Source organism: Siphateles boraxobius, unplaced genomic scaffold (genome assembly GCF_051911475.1).
Source record: "Siphateles boraxobius isolate OS27281-9 unplaced genomic scaffold, OSU_SipBor_1 51, whole genome shotgun sequence".
Taxonomy (NCBI): Eukaryota; Metazoa; Chordata; class Actinopteri; order Cypriniformes; family Leuciscidae; genus Siphateles; species Siphateles boraxobius.
In genome coordinates, this window is record NW_027509153.1 from 1,844,142 (window position 1) to 1,866,086 (window position 21,945).

The 21,945-nt window shown below is 40.3% G+C and overlaps 16 non-coding genes across 16 annotated transcripts; all 16 read left to right on the forward strand.

The window, feature by feature from the left end:
* Positions 1-6,144: 6,144 nt before the first annotated feature.
* trnat-ugu (transfer RNA threonine (anticodon UGU)) lies at positions 6,145-6,218 on the forward strand. Its single transcript has one exon. It is a non-coding gene; the product is annotated as a tRNA-Thr (tRNA).
* Positions 6,219-6,357: 139 nt separating this feature from the next.
* On the forward strand, positions 6,358-6,446 carry trnar-ucu (transfer RNA arginine (anticodon UCU)). Its single transcript is given in 2 exon segments — positions 6,358-6,394; positions 6,411-6,446. It is a non-coding gene; the product is annotated as a tRNA-Arg (tRNA).
* A 535-nt stretch (positions 6,447-6,981) lies between these two features.
* On the forward strand, positions 6,982-7,055 carry trnat-agu (transfer RNA threonine (anticodon AGU)). The gene has a single exon. It is a non-coding gene; the product is annotated as a tRNA-Thr (tRNA).
* A 1,624-nt stretch (positions 7,056-8,679) lies between these two features.
* trnat-ugu (transfer RNA threonine (anticodon UGU)) lies at positions 8,680-8,753 on the forward strand. Its single transcript has one exon. It is a non-coding gene; the product is annotated as a tRNA-Thr (tRNA).
* A 139-nt stretch (positions 8,754-8,892) lies between these two features.
* On the forward strand, positions 8,893-8,981 carry trnar-ucu (transfer RNA arginine (anticodon UCU)). Its single transcript is given in 2 exon segments — positions 8,893-8,929; positions 8,946-8,981. It is a non-coding gene; the product is annotated as a tRNA-Arg (tRNA).
* A 136-nt stretch (positions 8,982-9,117) lies between these two features.
* On the forward strand, positions 9,118-9,191 carry trnat-cgu (transfer RNA threonine (anticodon CGU)). Its single transcript has one exon. It is a non-coding gene; the product is annotated as a tRNA-Thr (tRNA).
* Positions 9,192-9,938: 747 nt separating this feature from the next.
* trnat-agu (transfer RNA threonine (anticodon AGU)) lies at positions 9,939-10,012 on the forward strand. The gene has a single exon. It is a non-coding gene; the product is annotated as a tRNA-Thr (tRNA).
* Positions 10,013-11,642: 1,630 nt separating this feature from the next.
* On the forward strand, positions 11,643-11,716 carry trnat-ugu (transfer RNA threonine (anticodon UGU)). Its single transcript has one exon. It is a non-coding gene; the product is annotated as a tRNA-Thr (tRNA).
* A 139-nt stretch (positions 11,717-11,855) lies between these two features.
* On the forward strand, positions 11,856-11,944 carry trnar-ucu (transfer RNA arginine (anticodon UCU)). Its single transcript is given in 2 exon segments — positions 11,856-11,892; positions 11,909-11,944. It is a non-coding gene; the product is annotated as a tRNA-Arg (tRNA).
* Positions 11,945-12,080: 136 nt separating this feature from the next.
* Positions 12,081-12,154, forward strand: trnat-cgu (transfer RNA threonine (anticodon CGU)). The gene has a single exon. It is a non-coding gene; the product is annotated as a tRNA-Thr (tRNA).
* Positions 12,155-12,901: 747 nt separating this feature from the next.
* On the forward strand, positions 12,902-12,975 carry trnat-agu (transfer RNA threonine (anticodon AGU)). The gene has a single exon. It is a non-coding gene; the product is annotated as a tRNA-Thr (tRNA).
* Positions 12,976-14,602: 1,627 nt separating this feature from the next.
* On the forward strand, positions 14,603-14,676 carry trnat-agu (transfer RNA threonine (anticodon AGU)). Its single transcript has one exon. It is a non-coding gene; the product is annotated as a tRNA-Thr (tRNA).
* A 139-nt stretch (positions 14,677-14,815) lies between these two features.
* trnar-ucu (transfer RNA arginine (anticodon UCU)) lies at positions 14,816-14,904 on the forward strand. Its single transcript is given in 2 exon segments — positions 14,816-14,852; positions 14,869-14,904. It is a non-coding gene; the product is annotated as a tRNA-Arg (tRNA).
* A 5,834-nt stretch (positions 14,905-20,738) lies between these two features.
* Positions 20,739-20,812, forward strand: trnat-agu (transfer RNA threonine (anticodon AGU)). Its single transcript has one exon. It is a non-coding gene; the product is annotated as a tRNA-Thr (tRNA).
* Positions 20,813-20,951: 139 nt separating this feature from the next.
* trnar-ucu (transfer RNA arginine (anticodon UCU)) lies at positions 20,952-21,040 on the forward strand. The gene is given in 2 exon segments: positions 20,952-20,988; positions 21,005-21,040. It is a non-coding gene; the product is annotated as a tRNA-Arg (tRNA).
* A 535-nt stretch (positions 21,041-21,575) lies between these two features.
* On the forward strand, positions 21,576-21,649 carry trnat-agu (transfer RNA threonine (anticodon AGU)). Its single transcript has one exon. It is a non-coding gene; the product is annotated as a tRNA-Thr (tRNA).
* The last annotated feature ends 296 nt before the right edge of the window (positions 21,650-21,945 follow it).

Genomic DNA, 21,945 nt, shown 5'->3' on the forward strand with positions numbered 1-21,945 from the left:
TGAGGCTGTGGTATTAATTTTGCTGCTGGGATTTCTTTCAGGCCTGTGGCGAACATCAGAATGTCCTGCAAGGACATCCCTGACCCTTCCTCTGTGGGGGTTGGGAGTAAAGAAACACATTGAGATGTATCATCCATTTGTGAACTTCACTTCAAACAACATACAGAAAATTATACCTTTTACAGCGATTAAGTAGTCCAGCCAGTAGCCAAGCACTCTCTCCTCCTCATGGCGATTTGAGCTACCAGTTGGGCTCATTTCTGGACGGAACAGTGACTCTACACTCTCGGCTGTCAGGTCTTCCGCACTGTAACACATGTAGGGCAGGAAAATGGAGGGATGCTGTTCCAGAGCGTTGAAAAAGTTGAGGGTAGCCAGGCCGTCCTTGAACCTATTACCGGGTTGGGTTGTGGGTGAGGGGAAGAGGCAGATCATGGTAAGTTCTTAATGCTATTGCCAGTAGGACTCACATTTGTTAGACACTCATTTGAGTTTCATTCAAATTCTCGTTTGAATTCTTACAAAGTAGTCAGAGTGACCTACCTCTGGAAGGAAACATGGTTGCGGTAGGTGAAGTACCACTGGATCTAACCATCCACAACTTTTTCCTTATCCTCCAGTGTCCTCAGGCATTATAGCATCCTGCTGTCTGAAGCGTGCTGGAGTGCTTATCTGCGAGTTCCACGAGTTCTTCCAGTGTCCTAGCATTCTTAATCTAGAGTAAAATAAAAACACTGTCTGTACACTCTAAAAAATGTTGGGTTATTTTGTGTACCCAATAACATTTCTTCTGGTGAGAAAATCCTGCACAACAGCTCTGTACTTTCATGTCAAGTTATAATATTTTGTCTATGATATAATGCACTTGTTTAAAGATTAATCCATTGTTCTTTCTGTTTTATGTAAAGACACTCTTGGAGATGTTGCTTTAAAAACCCTGCCAGCTATCCTTCCTCCATTGCCACACAAAACAGGCTGCAAGATGGCTCGGCCCTCTTACCATGAGGCAAAACAAGCATTTGTTGATTTACAGCCTGTAGGTACATCATTTATGACAACACATTTGGGGTAATATTTGATCCATTTGTGCATATTTACCATTTAAAATTTCTATTTAAAGGTTGGAACAAACATCATCAAGTATTTGGAGGAGGAGGAGCAACGGAGGCAATTCCCTCATGTCCTGCAGCTTGGGGACAAATTCAACTGCTCACAAGCCTTCGTCATTGTGGGAGGAGCGGCACTAGAGCAAGACAGCCTTTTACAAGCTGTGGATACATGCTTTAAATTATTTTATGTTTTAGACATTGAGTATCCAACGCCTGCGGCAGCTGTTTGGCAGTTGCTACAACACACAATATTTCACGAGTTCACACTTACATACAATTAAAGGGAATAAAGTATAATGCGTATTTGGCGTGCTGTACGGGGGGAGGGCTCCGAGCTCGGAATTCGGCCCGAACCCAGAGTACTCCCCCCTGTATGTAAAGTGGTTTAGGACTAGAAGAGTGGAGAAGGGGTGGTGGAGGGACGCTGCTAAACTGTCAGAGAAATGAGGTGAGACTGCTGAGTCTATATATACACGTTTTAATCATGATTGCTGAGTGCTCTCTACCCGTGTTAATTATCTGAACGTGCTTCTCCCGAACTTTGTTAATAAAACATCATATTCTGTGCCAGGAGGAGTTCCATCAACTCATTGTCGCCTACTTAGGCAGTTTATAATTGGATAAGCTGGACAAGCTTTGGTTTGTTTTGTTTGTGTATTTGTATTCCATGTTTCTTAGAACTTAAAACATAATTGTAATTAAATTAATTTTAGCATTCTGTGGCAGGAGCTGTTCCCTCAACACACTGTCGCCTTATGAGGCAGTTTATAATTGCATTACTTCTATTTATTTATTTATTTATTTATTGAAAGAATTTCTTATTTTAAGGAAGTAAATGAAAGCAATTGCAAACAATAACTTAATGAAAATGTTTACAACTTGTAATGTTTACAACTGTTTATTTGTGTTTTTGTGATCCATGTTTCTTAGAACTTAAAACATAACTCTAAATTAATTAATTTTAACATTAATATTCTGTGCCTGGAGGTGTTCCCTTCAACACGTTGCCTTATGAGGCAGTTTATAATTGCATTACTTTTTTTATTTTATTTATTGAAACACTTGCAACAATAACTTTTGAATGCAATGTCTAATTGGATGTAAATAAAGCATTGTTAATATACTTAAGTTGTGAGTGAGTGAGTTATTTTCATGGAAATAATAGTAATTATAATTAATATTAATAATAGTTTGATTAAAGCATTTTGGCCAAATAACCCAACAGATTCGTTTTTTGAAACCCAATTTATTGGGTAAAACTAGTTACCTAATTTATTGGGTTAAAATAACCCAACAATAGGTCGGTGCTATATCAACCCACCATTGGGTTAGCTGTTGGGTCGATTTTAACCCAACTTTTTTAAGTGAGTATTGGTTGGAATTTAGACTACATATTAGTGACAAAGCATGGAAGTCACTGGTTTTATTCCAATATCACACTGGTTTTTCAAGCTACTGGGGTGTCCAAATTGTTGATTTTTCATCAAAATATAAAAAAAAAAAATTCTTGAATATTCTTAGAAACACATAATTACAATTACCTCAAGGAGAACATTCCTGACTTCAGTATCAGGTATATCCTCAATTGGTGCCTCAATGGTCTTAACTTTACCAACCAGGTACTGGTAGAAGCTTGGGGAAAAGCATCGAGGCCCTGGACCACCATGTACAATGGAGACAGCAACCATTCTTCCAACATGGAAATACTCATCACCTTCTGCAGCTAACAATGGCAATGTTCCACGGTTAGTTCAAATTGATTTATAATACTGTCAAAATGTGACAATAAGTGAATTACCTTTGCTATCAAATGACAGGTATTTGCCATCTTCTTTGCCTTCAAAAAATCGACTGGTTTTAATGGCGTCCATCAAGAGTGTCAGAAATTCCCGTGTAGGCCCTCCTGTGTCCACAGCCTCCTCTGTTTGCCCGATGTCATCAGTGAATTTGACCAAAAGGCTACAGGTGGGGTCAAATGAGGAACGTTTGAATCCCCTCAGAGCACCATCCCAGACATTAGCACGGTTTATAGTTAACCTGCTACAGCTTTTTGTGTTAATGTTGTATGACAGATTTGACAGAACGTCTGCAGCCGTCAGTCCAATATCTGCGTCTCTGCAACACAAGAAAGAGAAACATTAACACTGCCTTTTATTTGGATAATTAAAATATAAATCTTTTATGGTCCCATTACAGTGAGAACACCATATGTGTGTGATGAAATGTGATGGGCATAAGCATGAAGCACACATTGCAAGCTTTCAATAATTTCTGCCAGATTTTGTTTCGGTTTAGGGGTAAGTAAAAAAATATATACAATTTGAATATTTGCTTTAATAATTGTATGGCAACAGAAACCAGGTAAAATGCCAAATGTAGCTTGAACTATGTAATATATCTGAGGAAACAAACAAAAAAAACAACAACAAAGGTTGACAGCATTATTTCTATCAAAGTACCTGTCTTCCTCCTGAAAATTGTCTACGTCCTCAACATCAGAGCAACTGCTGTCAATGACAACTGGTGCATAGATCTTGGTATATGTGCTGTGGATTAAAGGAACAATGAAATACTAAAACAAGATGGTTGTGAAATTACAGTAAAAAGTGTTATACTTGGTACTGTAATGCATTACATTCAGCAGTCAATATTTCATGCTAAACCCAGAGCCAAAAGTATTAGTGCAATGAACGAACAATTTGAATCGATTGTGACTTACTTGTAGAAGTCACATGATGTGGTGTTTTTGGGTCCTGGTCCTGCTCCATTGGCCTGTTTATGAAAGTAGAGATAACACCAAACAAATTAACAATAATTACATCATTAACATAAACTTAATAACATTACAGAATAATACATACTTGCCCATCAGATGGCCTGGACACTGTTGGTGGACATTGTTTTGGTAAACTAAAACAAACAAATAATTTGAATAATTTAATTTAAATCATAATATAGATATTTGTTAATATGATTTAAAGAGCACAACATGCTCGATCTATTCCTTCTCGCAATTGAAAGAAAAAATAAATGAAAATGCTGTGAAATACGTGGATAATCAAAAACCACTAGCACAGGTCTCAAATTAGCGGGAGAAACTTACATTTTCAGTGGAAGGCTAGCAAATGCCTCATCATCGGATTCTGAAGAGGAGTCATCTCCATGACCTTGGAAAGAGAAAATGATGCATCATTATTAGGCTAGGTATATGCAAAATATATGGCAATTTTACAACCAGCTCAAATTAAATTAAGAACTCACTTAATTACCAACCATTATCAATTATTATTATTATTATTTTACATACATGTACTTCAATACTTACTCGAATCCTGAAGGGGGCAGATGTACAGTACGATCCTCTGGTAAGACTTTCCAATGGCCTCTTTATAATGTTCAAGGACAAAGGGTTTGTCTGTGCCTGGTATATTTTGTACCTGAGAGCCATCAGGATATACCCGGACATATTCTCCATCGTACATCATGTCTTGATTAAAATCTCGCTGTTTTTTTATAGCAGCTGGCAAAATTTGTTTTGATGACCACAGGGGTTCAACATTTAATGGCAAAGTTTTCCCTCTTATAGGTTTTAACCCATATTTTGTTCTGGTCATTATGCCAATTGAAATCTACAGAAATAAGAAAAGAAGAAAAACAAACATGTTTAAGACTGTGTGTACTGTGTAATAGTCACATTGTGACCTAAACCTCCATATTAGTTTACCTTGACCATAATGTTTGGTTTCTTTTTAGCCTTTGAATAGGTCCTCCTCTCAGCCTCTTTAACTTCCCTGAACCTCATGAATTGACCTGCTCTTCCTTCGATACTTGTCTCATTCACTAACACACACACACACACACACACTGATTCATTATAGCTATGCTTTGTGATTGGTTGATAAATTGCCACCTTTCTGACAGCTAAAACCACGGGACAATTCAATGCAGCACAGTAACGTTAAAATGGGAGCACAGTAAGGGGATATTACCTGTAGGCCCACGGCCTAGGCTTGATGACGTGGATGGACACACCGTAAGGAACCCCACGTTCAGACCACACGACGGGCAAAACTTGGGAGCGTCCCCCAGTTGCTCGGCACAATACGGACAGAACATTTCAAACTAAAAATTAAATAAATAGTTCAGATATCAGGACAACATTGTACAAACGCCAGTAATGCATCTATTTAATGGCCAGACGCGAGCTAGCCAGCTAACTTAGTTTCCAGCTAACAACGTTGGCAGACTAATACGTTATGGGGACAATAACTTAATATGTTAAAAACACACAAAACCACTTCGGTATCAGAGCACATCGACAAGTCTGTCATAATGAAAGAGAAACACTTACCTCTTGAGACTACAAAAGCACAGCACATATTCAAAAAATAGCGCTAAGACAACCGGATGGATGCGGGTCCGTCACTGATTATGGCCCCCCCGGAAACATTTCCGTTGTGTTTTTGCAGTTTGCAATTCGTTTCCCTATTTGCTCGTGCTGCGAATATTTGCAGCGAATGTGAAATCGACAAAGTTGTTTTCTGAATTTGCATGTGTTTTCTGAATTTGTATGTGTTTTCTGAATTTGTATGTGTTTTCTGAATATGTAGTTGTTGTGGTGTTGTTTGCACGTGTTTTCTGAATTTGTATGTGTTTTCTGAATATGTAGTTGTTGTGGGGTTTGTATGTGTTGTGACCCTTCTCGGCCACCGTACTTTACAAATATGAATATATAATTCATGAAAATCTTTCTGGATTTTGTCTTTCAGATCAGCTGAAAGCATAGCAGAGATTGCTTTCCATTTCTCCCAGCTGAGACAGAATTTAGATGTATTGTAACTGGAGGTTCCAAAAACATTTCAGACACAAGTATTGAGAGTTTCAGATATTCCCTCTTTCTTCAACAGAGCCCTGAATGCCCCCCGGGTTTTGGAAATAATCCCCTAACCTCTTTCATGATGTAATCAGCTATTTTCCTGACCTGCTACCTCTTTTAGACTTTTTATGCCAACACATTGTAGAAGGTTCAGCAAGTGGCGCTGTGACTTAGTTTGTCAAAGTGCCTGTCTTGTAAACAGGAGAACCTGGGTTCGAATCCCAGCAGTGCCTATGCCACAGGATGTGGGCACCGCTCACTTAATCTTTTACATATGTAAATCTTTGCATGCTGAACAGTGTGCATCTGCACAAAATGTGGAAATCTAAGAAGTGATGTGCATGCAATAGCGTCTTAAAGTTTGTCTTTTGTGGCTCTGTGGCACAATGGATAGCGCATTGGACTTCTAGATTGTGAATGGAGATATTCAGAGGTTGTGGGTTCGAGTCCCACCAGAGTCGTGCATACCCTCTTTTGCTCAGATGTCTTTGTGTTGGACAAGCATATGCTTAAAACTTGAATCCACAAACTACTTCAGAAGCATACCCTTCACGTTCTGCTTATTTCCCTTATTGGACACACCCAACTCAGATCACAGAGTACTCTACTAATTAACTTAAGTCACCTATTTAAATAAGAATAGGTTGAAATCCACTGGCCTAGGCCAAAATCTGCAACAACCTATTGTTGGCCACCTACCTAGAAGAAAAAGAAGAAAAAAAACACGCTTTCCATTTCTCCAAGCTGAAACAGCATTTAGATGTATCGTAACTGGAGGTTCCCGAAACATTTGAGACACGAGTACTGAGAGTTTCGATCCAGAAATAAATGGCTTGAGATATTCCCTTGTCCCTCAACAGAAGCCTGCACACATTTCAGGTTTTGGAAATAATCCTGTAACTTCAAAGGGACCTATTCATGATGTAATCAGCTATTCTCCTGACATGCTACCTCTTTTAGACTTTGTATACAAAAGCATCGAACCAGTGACAGTAACGCGCTGTGGCTTAGTTGGTCAAAGCGCCTGTCTAGTAAACAGGAGATCCTGGGTTCGAATCCCAGCAGTGCCTAATCTGTGGCTTCTAAGAGTAGTCATTTAACCTTCTCTGACGTGAAAGTCTTGGCAGGAAAGACAATCTGGACTTCTCGGTTGCAAATGAAGGTTTTAAAAAGGTTGTCGTTTTTTGGGTCCCACCAGAGTCACGAATGGTGTCCCTTTGCACAGACGTCTTTACCAGACTGACATTTGCTTAAAGCTGGGGTTTTCCAACTTTTTCAGAAGCCTACGCAACACATTTTTCTTCTTTTCCTTATTGAGCACACCCAAGTCAGATCGTCGAGTACGTTACTTATCAATCAATTATTTGATTCACCTGTATTAAATGAGAGAGATAATAAAAAATATATATATATGTGGTGCAGATGCGCTTCAAGAATGGTTTGCAAGCTCCTGGCTTAGGCCTGAAATCTGCTACTACCTATTGATATGGTCAAGCCTATGGATATTTGTACAAACAAAGTCTTTACATATATGAAGAATAATACATGGATAACTTTCTGGATTTTGCCATTTCATATCATAAGAAAGCTCAGGAAACATTTTAGGCATGACTATCGAGAGTGTAGAGCCAAAATTAAATGAGTTCAGACATTCCCTTGAGGCGTGAAAGGCCCTCGTGTTTTGGAAACAATCCTCTTACCTCTAAGGGACCTCTTTCATGACGTGATCAGCTGTTTTCCTGATGTGCTACCTCTTTTAGACTTGTTTTACCAACAAATTTCACTGATCTGTGGCTTAGCTGGTCAAAGCGCCTGTCTCGTAAACAGGAGATCCTGGGTTCAAATCCCAGCAGTGCCTTTGGCACAGGATATGGGAGTGCTTAACCTTTTCACATATGAAAGTCTTTGCATGACGAACTGTGTTTACCTGCACAAAACTGGAAAAACTAAGAAGTGCTGCGCATGCAATACTTCCCTGAAGTGTGTCATTTTAAGGTACAATGGATAGAACTTTGGACTTCTGGGATGCGAATGGAGAAATTCCCTGGTTGTGGTTTTGAGTCCCACCAGAATAGTCAGTGGCCTCTTTTGCTCTGATGTCTCTGTGAGTCAGACATATGTTTAAAACTGGGGTCCACAAACTACTTCAGAAGCCTACCCTTCACATTCTGCTCATCTCCCTTATTGGACACACCCACGTCAGATCATAGAGTACTCTACTAAGTAGCTCAATTAACCCTTTTGAAATAAGGTAAATAACGAAAATGTATAGCGTCTGGGAGGTTTCGAGAATGTTTTGAAAACCACTGGCTTAGGCCAGAATCTGCTACTTCCTATTGTTGAGATCCAGCCTCTGGATGTATTCAAAACAGTCTTTACAAATATGAATATATAATTCATGAAAAGCTTTCTGGATTTTGTCTTTCAGATCAGCTGAAAGCATAGCAGAGATTGCTTTCCATTTCTCCTAGCTGAGACAGAGTTTAGATGTATTGTAACTGGAGGTTCCAAAAACATTTCAGAAACACGTATTGAGAGTTTCAGATATTCCCTCTTTCTTCAACAGAGCCCTGAATGCCCCTCGGGTTTTGGAAATAATCCCCTAACCTCTTTCATGATGTAATCAGCTATTTTCCTGACCTGCTACCTCTTTTAGACTTTTTATAGCAACACATTGTAGAAGGTTCAGCAAGTGGCGCTGTGGCTTAGTTGGTCAAAGCGCCTGTCTTGTAAACAGGAGATCCTGGGTTCGAATCCCAGCAGTGCCTATGCCACAGGATGTGGGCACCACTCACTTAATCTTTTACATATGTAAATCTTTGCATGCTGAACAGTGTGCATCTGCACAAAATGTGGAAATCTAAGAAGTGATGTGCATGCAATAGCGTCTTAAAGTTTGTCTTTTGTGGCTCTGTGGCGCAATGGATAGCGCATTGGACTTCTAGATTGTGAATGGAGATATTCAAAGGTTGTGGGTTCGAGTCCCACCAGAGTCGTGCATACCCTCTATTGCTCAGATGTTTTGGAAACAATCCTCTTACCTCTAAGGGACCTCGTTCATGACGTGATCAGCTGTTTTCCTGATGTGGTACCTCTTTTAGACTTGTTTTACCAACAAAATTCACAGTATCTGGCGCTGTGGCTTAGCTGTTCAAAGCGCCTGTCTCGTAAACGGGAGATCCTGGGTTCAAATCCCAGCAGTGCCTTTGGCACAGGATATGGGAGTGCTTAACCTTTTCACATATGAAAGTCTTTGCATGACGAACTGTGTTTACCTGCACAAAACTGGAAAAACTAAGAAGTGCTGCGCATGCAGCACTTCCCTGAAGTGTGTCATTTTATGGTACAATGGATACAACTTTGGACTTCTAGGATGCGAATGGAGAAATTCCCTGGTTGTGAGTCCCACCAGAATAGTCAGTGGCCTCTTTTGCTCTGATGTCTCTGTGAGTCAGACATATGCTTAAAACTTGAATCCACAAACTACTTCAGAAGCATACCCTTCACGTTCTGCTTATTTCCCTCTTTGGACACACCCAACTCAGATCACAGAGTAATCTACTAATTAACTTAAGTCACCTATTTAAATAAGAATAGGTTGAAATCCACTGGCCTAGGCCAAAATCTGCAACAACCTATTGTTGGCCACCTACCTAGAAGAAAAAGAAGAAAAAAAAACACGCTTTCCATTTCTCCAAGCTGAAACAGCATTTAGATGTATCGTAACTGGAGGTTCCCGAAACATTTGAGACACGAGTACTGAGAGTTTCGATCCAGAAATAAATGGCTTGAGATATTCCCTTGTCCCTCAACAGAAGCCTGAACACATTTCAGGTTTTGGAAATAATCCTGTAACTTCAAAGGGACCTATTCATGATGTAATCAGCTATTCTCCTGACATGCTACCTCTTTTAGACTTTGTATACAAAAGCATCGAACCAGTGACAGTAACTGGCGCTGTGGCTTAGTTGGTCAAAGCGCCTGTCTAGTAAACAGGAAATCCTGGGTTCGAATCCCAGCAGTGCCTAATCTGTGGCTTCTAAGAGTAGTCATTTAACCTTCTCCTTCTCTGACGTGAAAGTCTTGGCAGGAAAGACAATCTGGACTTCTCGGTTGCAAATGAAGGTTTTAAAAAGGTTGTCGTTTTTTGGGTCCCACCAGAGTCACGAATGGTGTCCCTTTTCACAGACGTCTTTACCAGACTGACATTTGCTTAAAGCTGGGGTTTTCCAACTTTTTCAGAAGCCTACGCAACACATTTTTCTTCTTTTCCTTATTGAGCACACCCAAGTCAGATCGTCGAGTACGTTAATTATCAATCAATTATTTGATTCACCTGTATTAAATGAGAGAGATAATAAAAAATATATATATATGTGGTGCAGATGCGCTTCAAGAATGGTTTGCAAGCTCCTGGCTTAGGCCTGAAATCTGCTACTACCTATTGATATGGTCAAGCCTATGGATATTTGTACAAACAAAGTCTTTACATATATGAAGAATAATACATGGATAACTTTCTGGATTTTGCCATTTCATATCAGAAGAAGGCTCAGGAAACATTTTAGGCATGACTATCGAGAGTGTAGAGCCAAAATTAAATGAGTTCAGACATTCCCTTGAGGCGTGAAAGGCCCTCGTGTTTTGGAAACAATCCTCTTACCTCTAAGGGACCTCTTTCATGACGTGATCAGCTGTTTTCCTGATGTGCTACCTCTTTTAGACTTGTTTTACCAACAAATTTCACTGATCTGTGGCTTAGCTGGTCAAAGCGCCTGTCTCGTAAACAGGAGATCCTGGGTTCAAATCCCAGCAGTGCCTTTGGCACAGGATATGGGAGTGCTTAACCTTTTCACATATGAAAGTCTTTGCATGACGAACTGTGTTTACCTGCACAAAACTGGAAAAACTAAGAAGTGCTGCGCATGCAATACTTCCCTGAAGTGTGTCATTTTATGGTACAATGGATAGAACTTTGGACTTCTGGGATGCGAATGGAGAAATTCCCTGGTTGTGGTTTTGAGTCCCACCAGAATAGTCAGTGGCCTCTTTTGCTCTTATGTCTCTGTGAGTCAGACATATGTTTAAAACTGGGGTCCACAAACTACTTCAGAAGCCTACCCTTCACATTCTGCTCATCTCCCTTATTGGACACACCCACGTCAGATCATAGAGTACTCTACTAAGTAGCTCAATTAACCCTTTTGAAATAAGGTAAATAACGAAAATGTATAGCGTCTGGGAGGTTTCGAGAATGTTTTGAAAACCACTGGCTTAGGCCAGAATCTGCTACTTCCTATTGTTGAGATCCAGCCTCTGGATGTATTCAAAACAGTCTTTACAAATATGAATATATAATTCATGAAAAGCTTTCTGGATTTTGTCTTTCAGATCAGCTGAAAGCATAGCAGAGATTGCTTTCCATTTCTCCTAGCTGAGACAGAGTTTAGATGTATTGTAACTGGAGGTTCCAAAAACATTTCAGAAACACGTATTGAGAGTTTCAGATATTCCCTCTTTCTTCAACAGAGCCCTGAATGCCCCTCGGGTTTTGGAAATAATCCCCTAACCTCTTTCATGATGTAATCAGCTATTTTCCTGACCTGCTACCTCTTTTAGACTTTTTATAGCAACACATTGTAGAAGGTTCAGCAAGTGGCGCTGTGGCTTAGTTGGTCAAAGCGCCTGTCTTGTAAATAGGAGATCCTGGGTTCGAATCCCAGCAGTGCCTATGCCACAGGATGTGGGCACCGCTCACTTAATCTTTTACATATGTAAATCTTTGCATGCTGAACAGTGTGCATCTGCACAAAATGTGGAAATCTAAGAAGTGATGTGCATGGAATAGCGTCTTAAAGTTCGTCTTTTGTGGCTCTATGGCGCAATGGATAGCGCATTGGACTTCTAGATTGTGAATGGAGATATTCAAAGGTTGTGGGTTCGAGTCCCACCAGAGTCGTGCATACCCTCTATTGCTCAGATGTTTTGGAAACAATCCTCTTACCTCTAAGGGACCTCGTTCATGACGTGATCAGCTGTTTTCCTGATGTGGTACCTCTTTTAGACTTGTTTTACCAACAAATTTCACAGTATCTGGCGCTGTGGCTTAGCTGGTCAAAGCGCCTGTCTCGTAAACAGGAGATCCTGGGTTCAAATCCCAGCAGTGCCTTTGGCACAGGATATGGGAGTGCTTAACCTCTTCACATATGAAAGTCTTTGCATGACGAACTGTGTTTACCTGAACAAAACTGGAAAAACTAAGAAGTGCTGCGCATGCAACACTTCCCTGAAGTGTGTCATTTTATGGTACAATGGATACAACTTTGGACTTCTAGGATGCGAATGGAGAAATTCCCTGGTTGTGAGTCCCACCAGAATAGTCAGTGGCCTCTTTTGCTCTGATGTCTCTGTGAGTCAGACATATGCTTAAAACTTGAATCCACAAACAACTTCAGAAGCATACCCTTCACGTTCTGCTTATTTCCCTCTTTGGACACACCCAACTCAGATCACAGAGTACTCTACTAATTAACTTAAGTCACCTATTTAAATAAGAATAGGTTGAAATCCACTGGCCTAGGCCAAAATCTGCAACAACCTATTGTTGGCCACCTACCTAGAAGAAAAAGAAGAAAAAAAAACACGCTTTCCGTTTCTCCAAGCTGAAACAGCATTTAGATGTATCGTAACTGGAGGTTCCCAAAACATTTGAGACACGAGTACTGAGAGTTTCGATCCAGAAATAAATGGCTTGAGATATTCCCTTGTCCCTCAACAGAAGCCTGCACACATTTCAGGTTTTGGAAATAATCCTGTAACTTCAAAGGGACCTATTCATGATGTAATCAGCTATTCTCCTGACATGCTACCTCTTTTAGACTTTGTATACAAAAGCATCGAACCAGTGAGAGTAACTGGCGCTGTGGCTTAGTTGGTCAAAGTGCCTGTCTAGTAAACAGGAGATCCAGGGTTTGAATCCCAGCAGTGCCTAATCTGTGGCTTCTAAGAGTAGTCATTTAACCTTCTCCTTCTCTGACGTGAAAGTCTTGGCAGGAAAGACAATCTGGACTTCTCGGTTGCAAATGAAGGTTTTAAAAAGGTTGTCGTTTTTTGGGTCCCACCAGAGTCACGAATGGTGTCCCTTTGCACAGACGTCTTTACCAGACTGACATTTGCTTAAAGCTGGGGTTTTCCAACTTTTTCAGAAGCCTACGCAACACATTTTTCTTCTTTTCCTTATTGAGCACACCCAAGTCAGATCGTCGAGTACGTTAATTATCAATCAATTATTTGATTCACCTGTATTAAATGAGAGAGATAATAAAAAAAAATATATATATGTGGTGCAGATGCGCTTCAAGAATGGTTTGCAAGCTCCTGGCTTAGGCCTGAAATCTGCTACTACCTATTGATATGGTCAAGCCTATGGATATTTGTACAAACAAAGTCTTTACATATATGAAGAATAATACATGGATAACTTTCTGGATTTTGCCATTTCATATCAGAAGAAGGCTCAGGAAACATTTTAGGCATGACTATCGAGAGTGTAGAGCCAAAATTAAATGAGTTCAGACATTCCCTTGAGGCGTGAAAGGCCCTCGTGTTTTGGAAACAATCCTCTTACCTCTAAGGGACCTCTTTCATGACGTGATCAGCTGTTTTCCTGATGTGCTACCTCTTTTAGACTTGTTTTACCAACAAATTTCACTGATCTGTGGCTTAGCTGGTCAAAGCGCCTGTCTCGTAAACAGGAGATCCTGGGTTCAAATCCCAGCAGTGCCTTTGGCACAGGATATGGGAGTGCTTAACCTTTTCACATATGAAAGTCTTTGCATGACGAACTGTGTTTACCTGCACAAAACTGGAAAAACTAAGAAGTGCTGCGCATGCAATACTTCCCTGAAGTGTGTCATTTTATGGTACAATGGATAGAACTTTGGACTTCTGAGATGCGAATGGAGAAATTCCCTGGTTGTGGTTTTGAGTCCCACCAGAATATTCAGTGGCCTCTTTTGCTCTGATGTCTCTGTGAGTCAGACATATGTTTAAAACTGGGGTCCACAAACTACTTCAGAAGCCTACCCTTCACATTCTGCTCATCTCCCTTATTGGACACACCCACGTCAGATCATAGAGTACTCTACTAAGTAGCTCAATTAACCCTTTTGAAATAAGGTAAATAACGAAAATGTATAGCGTCTGGGAGGTTTCGAGAATGTTTTGAAAACCACTGGCTTAGGCCAGAATCTGCTACTTCCTATTGTTGAGATGGTCTGGATGTATTCAAAACAGTCTTTACAAATATGAATATATAATTCATGAAAAGCTTTCTGGATTTTGTCTTTCAGATCAGCTGAAAGCATAGCAGAGATTGCTTTCCATTTCTCCTAGCTGAGACAGAGTTTAGATGTATTGTAACTGGAGGTTCCAAAAACATTTCAGAAACACGTATTGAGAGTTTCAGATATTCCCTCTTTCTTCAACAGAGCCCTGAATGCCCCTCGGGTTTTGGAAATAATCCCCTAACCTCTTTCATGATGTAATCAGCTATTTTCCTGACCGGCTACCTCTTTTAGACTTTTTATAGCAACACATTGTAGAAGGTTCAGCAAGTGGCGCTGTGGCTTAGTTGGTCAAAGCGCCTGTCTAGTAAACAGGAGATCCTGGGTTCGAATCCCAGCAGTGCCTATGCCAGTGGATGTGGGCACAGCTCACTTAATCTTTTACATATGTAAATCTTTGCATGCTGAACAGTGTGCATCTGCACAAAATGTGGAAATCTAAGAAGTGATGTCCATGCAATAGCGTCTTAAAGCTTGTCTTTTGTGGCTCTGTGGCGCAATGGATAGCGCATTGGACTTCTAGATTGTGAATGGAGATATTCAAAGGTTGTGGGTTCGAGTCCCACCAGAGTCGTGCATACCCTCTTTTGCTCAGATGTCTTTGTGGTGGACAAGCATATGCTTAAAACTTGAATCCACAAACTACTTCAGAAGCATACCCTTCACGTTCTGCTTATTTCCCTTATTGGACACACCCAACTCAGATCACAGAGTACTCTACTAATTAACTTAAGTCACCTATTTAAATAAGAATTGGTTGAAATCCACTGGCCTAGGCCAAAATCTGCAACAACCTATTGTTGGCCACCTACCTAGAAAAAAAAGAAGAAAAAAAAACACGCTTTCCATTTCTCCAAGCTGAAACAGCATTTAGATGTATCGTAACTAGAGGTTCCCGAAACATTTGAGACACGAGTACTGAGAGTTTCGATCCAGAAATAAATGGCTTGAGATATTCCCTTGTCCCTTGAAGGAATACAAGTTTATTAAAAGGTTTAATCTAACTTCTAATACTATCATATATAAACTGAGAAAGTTCTGTTTGTTGAAGTTAGCATTTCAGGTTAGGATGGTAAATGATATCAGCTGTGAAACAGTTTCCAGCAAGAGAATCTGGCAAATCCTGTTTTCTCCATTGTAAGTTAAATGAGTCTGATCACTGAGACTTTCTTTAATGGCTCTGAGATGGCTCTTGGAACCAGAGTTCCTGGCCACTATCAGCATTTGAATAGTTATGCTGATTCCATTGGATTGGTAATGCCCTCAGAGTAGGGTGTGTTCGTACTACATTTGCATGCTTTGTTTGAATTTATCTCCACCTCCAGAAGTCCCTCCTCTTAAAATGCCTATAATATACCATGTAAAGTTACTTTAATTTAGACGATGTTGGAATGACTGCAGCTACCGACAAGCAATAAAGAACTTCTGCTTGGAAAACTTCCACCCTCTCCTGGTCTGAGCTTCTAACTTTTCTACAAAGAAAAAGATCACTACAGATGGTGTCGTGACCCGGATAGAATTAACTTCACCTGAATCCAGATTGGAATTCAAGCTCAAAGATCTGACTGCATTCCAGAGAGAATCTTACCTGAATACAGAACTGAAATCTCCACTCAACAAAGACTGAGTTCCAGAACTGAAATCTCCACTCAACAAAGACTGAGTTCCAGAACTGAAATCTCCACTCAACAAAGACTGAGTTCCAGAACTGAAATCTCCACTCAACAAAGACTGAGTTCCAGAACTGACTCCTGAAACTTCAAAGCTCAACAAAGAACAAACTTTTTTTGGCTAAGTTCCAGACGGAATCCTTTCCGTACAAACAACGATTTGGTGAGTTTCACTCTATTCAAAGAACCACTGAAGACCAGTACAAATCTCTGCGCCGTCAGAGAACAGTTATCAGACAGCTGCAGTGTCTGGCTAACAAAGTTACCCTTTAAAAGTTTATTTTAAAGATGAAAGTATAGCCTCTACATTGCTAGAGAAGGTATCCTCTAAAGTTAGGGAAGGTTAACATTACGTGTCAATATTGGTGAACCTCTGTTCAAACAGGGATGTGTTTATCCTCTTAAAGTTAGGAAGGTGAAAGATCCTTTGCATTTCCTTTTAGAGAAGATTAGCGTAACGTGCTAATATTTTCTGTGTTACCCTTTGCTCTGGGTAAGGAAGGTTAACTGTGTTATCGAGTGTAGCCTCTTTTGATCAGAGAAGATTTAGTGTTTTTGTTTGTTTTATCCTCTAAAAGTTAAGAAGGTGAAAGATCCTTTGCATTTTTCTTTTAGGGAAGATTAGCGTAACATGCTAATAGTTTGTGATGTGTTGGTAACAAGGAAGTTTAACAAGATTTGATCTGTGTTAACAAGTATACCCTCTGTTGATCAGAGAAGTTTATTTTTTGATTGTGTGGTAACAAAAGAAATCCACAAAATGGTTAGAAGAAATGCTAGGCTAGTTCCATCAACTGAGAAAAATTGACTAGCTAGCCCTTTATGGACAGACAGTGAGTTCAAGTCATTGTTAGGAGAGAAAATGGATTCCATAATGACTGAGTCAGTTAGATTGGATTTGACAAAGAAATTTGGTATTGATCCAGACAAAGTTTGGTCTATTGAAGAATGCAAGAAGGTGTTAGGTGCATGTATCAGAAAGAAAAACATGAAAGGCATAATCTGTTGCCATAGAGAATATAGCTTATCCATTGCACAAGAACAAACTAGGTGTATTGATAAATTAAAAGAACAGAACAAACAAATGCACACTAAGGTGGGCCATAACAAGGCCTCAACCAAATGTGACTCAGAAGACCAACAGTCAGATGAAACTTATCCTGACTGATAAGCCTGTAGATTCAGTAAAGGATTGTGTTGCAAGAAGATCTCAGGGAATGGAGGGAACTGAAAGTGTTCCTCCCAGCTCTTCTGTTGTCCAAAACCAAACTGTTGCCAAAGCACTCGGACCTAGAGACATAGAAAGACTTTCCCAAAGCTTACCTTCAGTACGCACAGATTTTTCTGAATTTAGAAGGGCATTGATCAGTAAAATGCGTCTTTACGACATGTCGTTGGCAGAAGTCACACAGCTGATGTCACAAATTCTAACTGAATCTGAATTCAACAGTTTTGAGTCTGCTGTTACTTCTGAACTACAACATGCCAGAAAATATGAATTGAGAGAGGGAGTTCTGAAAGCGTTGAAGAACATTGTTGGACCCAAAATTGACTGGTCGAAGATCACTAGTTGTTTACAGAAGAAGGGTGAAACTGTTAGTGAGTACACTCAAAGATTTTGCCAGTCAGCAGCAGCGTACAGTGGTATAGCTGACACTTCAGAGAAGGTGTTAGAAGATAATGGTCCCCTAGTTCGCACATGGTTTGATGGTCTGTTGTCAGAACATAGAAAAGCATTGCCTTTCTTAGACTTAACATGGTCCACTAGAACCATACAAAACAACTTGGAGAGGTTAACTACTTGGGAAACAGATTCTGATGTCAAGGCAAGAGTAAAAATTGCAGCAGCATCCTTTATGGTTAACACAGAGAATCAACAGAAACGCAAATGTCCTAAGAGAGAGGGCAGCAGTTGTTATTACTGTGGTAAACATGGACATTGGGGAAAGGAGTGTAGGAAAAACAAAAAGAACTTTAAACAAGTTAACAATGTTACTCAGCTCCTACTCAGTCTGCTTGCTACTCTGAAGCAGCCCGTCCCCTCGTCATTAAACTCGTTGGGCAGCTTGTTGATGTGTTAACCATTTGGGCTGTGAGTGCTTAATTTCCCCAGTAACTTCCAACAAAGATGAAAGACTTATTTTTGTTTAATAGAACAAAAGGAAAGTGACTGTCTCACCCTTCCTTTGGGGAACACCAAGTTAAGTAGACTCACAGCCTTAAATGTTATTTTACAGCACAGACCTTTCATCATTAAGTGTGTTAGGTCAGACTGTAAACGTAAAAAAAGCCCTCATGCAGTGTCCACAATAATGCCAAATATTGTCTTACAGCGTGCACCTGTCACAAATCCGTCCTCATGTATGCTGTCTGCTATGACTGAAGTTTTGTTAGAGGATGAAGGAGAAATTACTCACGATTGTGTTACGCTTACATATACACCTATGAGTGAAGTAAAAGAAAAAGGTAACAGACGAGCAGGTTATGCAGTAACGTCCACCACGGAAGTGTTAGCTTCAGGACGTCTTCCAGATCATTTTTCAGCTCAAGCTGCAGAACTAGTAGCCCTAACAAGAGCATGCACGCTAGCTTCAGGATCGGTTGCTAATATCTACACAGATTCCAGATATGCTTTTGGGGTAATTCATGATTTTGGTGTCAGGTTGAACGTGCAAACAGAACAATCAAAATCAGGCTAAGCAAAATGCATCAGGAAGGAGTACCATGGGTTGAAGCGTTGCAGGCAGTACTGTGTAGTATAAGAGCCTCACCTAACAGATCAGTAGGACTGAACCCTCATGAGATTATTACTGGACGCCCAATGCAGATGCCAGGTGTGATTGATCTTAGAAATGCTGATGTACACATTGCCTCAGATGCCCTGATCACTTACTGTGAAAACCTCACAAAGGCAGTACAAAGTGCCAGAGAGAGAGTTGAGTCGTGTTGGCAGACTCCACCAGAAGGTGGACACACTATCATCCCAGGTCAATGGGTTATGATAAAGTCATTCAAAAACAAGCCATTAGAGCCTAAGTGGCACGGACCATATCAAGTGATGTTGATTACAGCTGCTGCAGTATTATGTCAGGGAAAGAAAACCTGGACTCATGTGTCACACTGTAAGGTTGTTCCTGCTCCAACAGGGATAGCATAGGACACGAACCAGTGGGCAGCCGAGGAAAGAACCGATTGCAACAGGCGTCGGAGGCCAACCCTTCGGTGAAGAATCCCTCATAGGCCTTCCCATCCATTAATCCATCCTCATCTCACTGCGTTCTTTAGGTGTCATAATTAAGAAATAGGGAAGAAGGAACAACAATAGCAGACTCGGAAAAGTTTACAACCCTAGTGTTTGAACAAATACTGCTCTCCTGTCTTTTGTTTTCTCTCTTCCTCTGTGCAGATAACACTTGATGGCTGAACCGAGACCCATATGCACCGACCTCCTCGTCTGCGTATGAAGACATAACCTCAAGAAACAACTAGACCCACTCCCGAGCCAACTATCACAAAAGGATAGAGAAAATAAAAATAAAAAATAAATACACAACGCAGAGACTACGAAACCTTCAGTCATACATCGACATGATCAAGATTGTCCTACTACTACACATCATGAAGATCGCACAAAGTCCGGACTCCAGAAACAACATATTCTTAGAGCTGATGAATATGTCACAAATGCCTTGTTTGCTGGAAAGAAAGTGTGCATGTCACATCCGAGGATGACTGCATTCCAGGACTCACTTGTGCACAAACATGGTGGTCCAACAAGACATTCTTGATCTTTCAGCAAAATTACACCAAGATGACTGAAGATAATTCTTCATGGTTCAGAAACTTGATTGATCACGAGAAAATCACAGTTCCAACCAGAAAAGACTCACGGACCCTAATTGCATGTTTGGTTTATGTGTCAACATGCAATTACAGAAAAACAAACACAGAACATGCCTTATGTGCCTGTAACTATCACAAGTTGCAAGAATGAATTTTTAATTGTTTAAATTTGTATATAGTGTGGGAGTAATTTAGAACTCCCAAAGGGGGAATTGAAGGAATACAAGTTTATTAAAAGGTTTAATCTAACTTCTAATACTATCATATATAAACTGAGAAAGTTCTGTTTGTTGAAGTTAGCATTTCAGGTTAGGATGGTAAATGATATCAGCTGTGAAACAGTTTCCAGCAAGAGAATCTGGCAAATCCTGTTTTCTCCATTGTAAGTTAAATGAGTCTGATCACTGAGACTTTCTTTAATGGCTCTGGGATGGCTCTTGGAACCAGAGTTCCTGGCCACTATCAGCATTTGAATAGTTATCCTGATTCCATTGGATTGGTAATGCCCTCAGAGTAGGGTGTGTTAGTACTACATTTGCATGCTTTGTTTGAATTTGTCTCCACCTCCAGAAGTCCCTCCTCTTAAAATGCCTATAATATACCATGTAAAGTTACTTTAATTTAGTCGATGTTGGAATGACTGCAGCTACCGACAAGCAATAAAGAACTTCTGCTTGGAAAACTTCCACCGTCTCCTGGTCTGAGCTTCTAACTTTTCTACAAAGAAAAAGTTCACAACACCCTTATCCCTCAACAGAAGCCTGCACACCTTTCAGGTTTTGGAAATAATCCTGTAACTTCAAAGGGACCTATTCATGATGTAATCAGCTATTCTCCTGACATGCTACCTCTTTTAGACTTTGTATACAAAAGCATCGAACCAGCGACAGTAACTGGCGCTGTTGCTTAGTTGGTCAAAGCGCCTGTCTAGTAAACAGGAGATCATGGATTCGAATCCCAGCAGTGCCTATGCCACAGGATGTGGGCACCGCTCACTTAATCTTTTACATATGTAAATCTTTGCATGCTGAACAGTGTGCATCTGCGCAAAATGAGGAAATCTAAGAAGTGATGTGCATCCAATAGCGTCTTAAAGCTTGTCTTTTGTGGCTCTGTGGCGCAATGGATAGCGCATTGGACTTCTAGATTGTGAATGGAGGTATTCAAAGGTTGTGGGTTCGAGTCCCACCAGAGTCGTGCATACCCTCTATTGCTCAGATGTCTTTGTGTTGGACAGGCATATGCTTAAAACTTGAATCCACACTACTTCAGAAGCATACCCTTCACGTTCTGCTTATTTCCCTTATTGGACACACCCAACTCAGATCACAGAGTACTCTACTAATTAATTTAAGTCACCTATTTAAATAAGAATAGGTTGAAATCCACTGGCCTAGGCCAAAATCTGCAACAACCTATTGTTGGCCACCTACCTAGAAAAAAAGAAGAAAAAAAAACACGCTTTCCATTTCTCCAAGCTGAAACAGCATTTAGATGTATCGTAACTGGAGGTTCCCGAAACATTTGAGACACGAGTACTGAGAGTTTCGATCCAGAAATAAATGGCTTGAGATATTCCCTTGTACCTCAACAGAAGCCTGCACACCTTTCAGGTTTTGGAAATAATCCTGTAACTTCAAAGGGACCTATTCATGATGTAATCAGCTATTCTCCTGACATGCTACCTCTTTTAGACTTTGTATACAAAACCATCGAACCAGTGGCAGTAACTGGCGCTGTGGCTTAGTTGGTTAAAGCGCCTGTCTAGTAAACAGGAGATCCGGGGTTCGAATCCCAGCAGTGTCTTATCTGTGGCTTCTAAGAGTAGTCATTCAATCATCTCTGATGTGAAAGACAATCTGGTCTTTTCGGTTGCAAATGAAGGTTTTAAAAAGTGTGCCGTTTTTTGGGTCCCACCAGAGTCACGAATGGTGTCCCTTTGCACAGACGTCTTTACCAGACTGACATTTGCTTAAAGCTGGGGTTTTCCAACTTTTTCAGAAGCCTACGCAGCACATTTTTCTTCTTTTCCTTATTGAGCACACCCAAGTCAGATCGTCCAGTACGTTACTTATCAATCAATTATTTGATTCACCTGTATT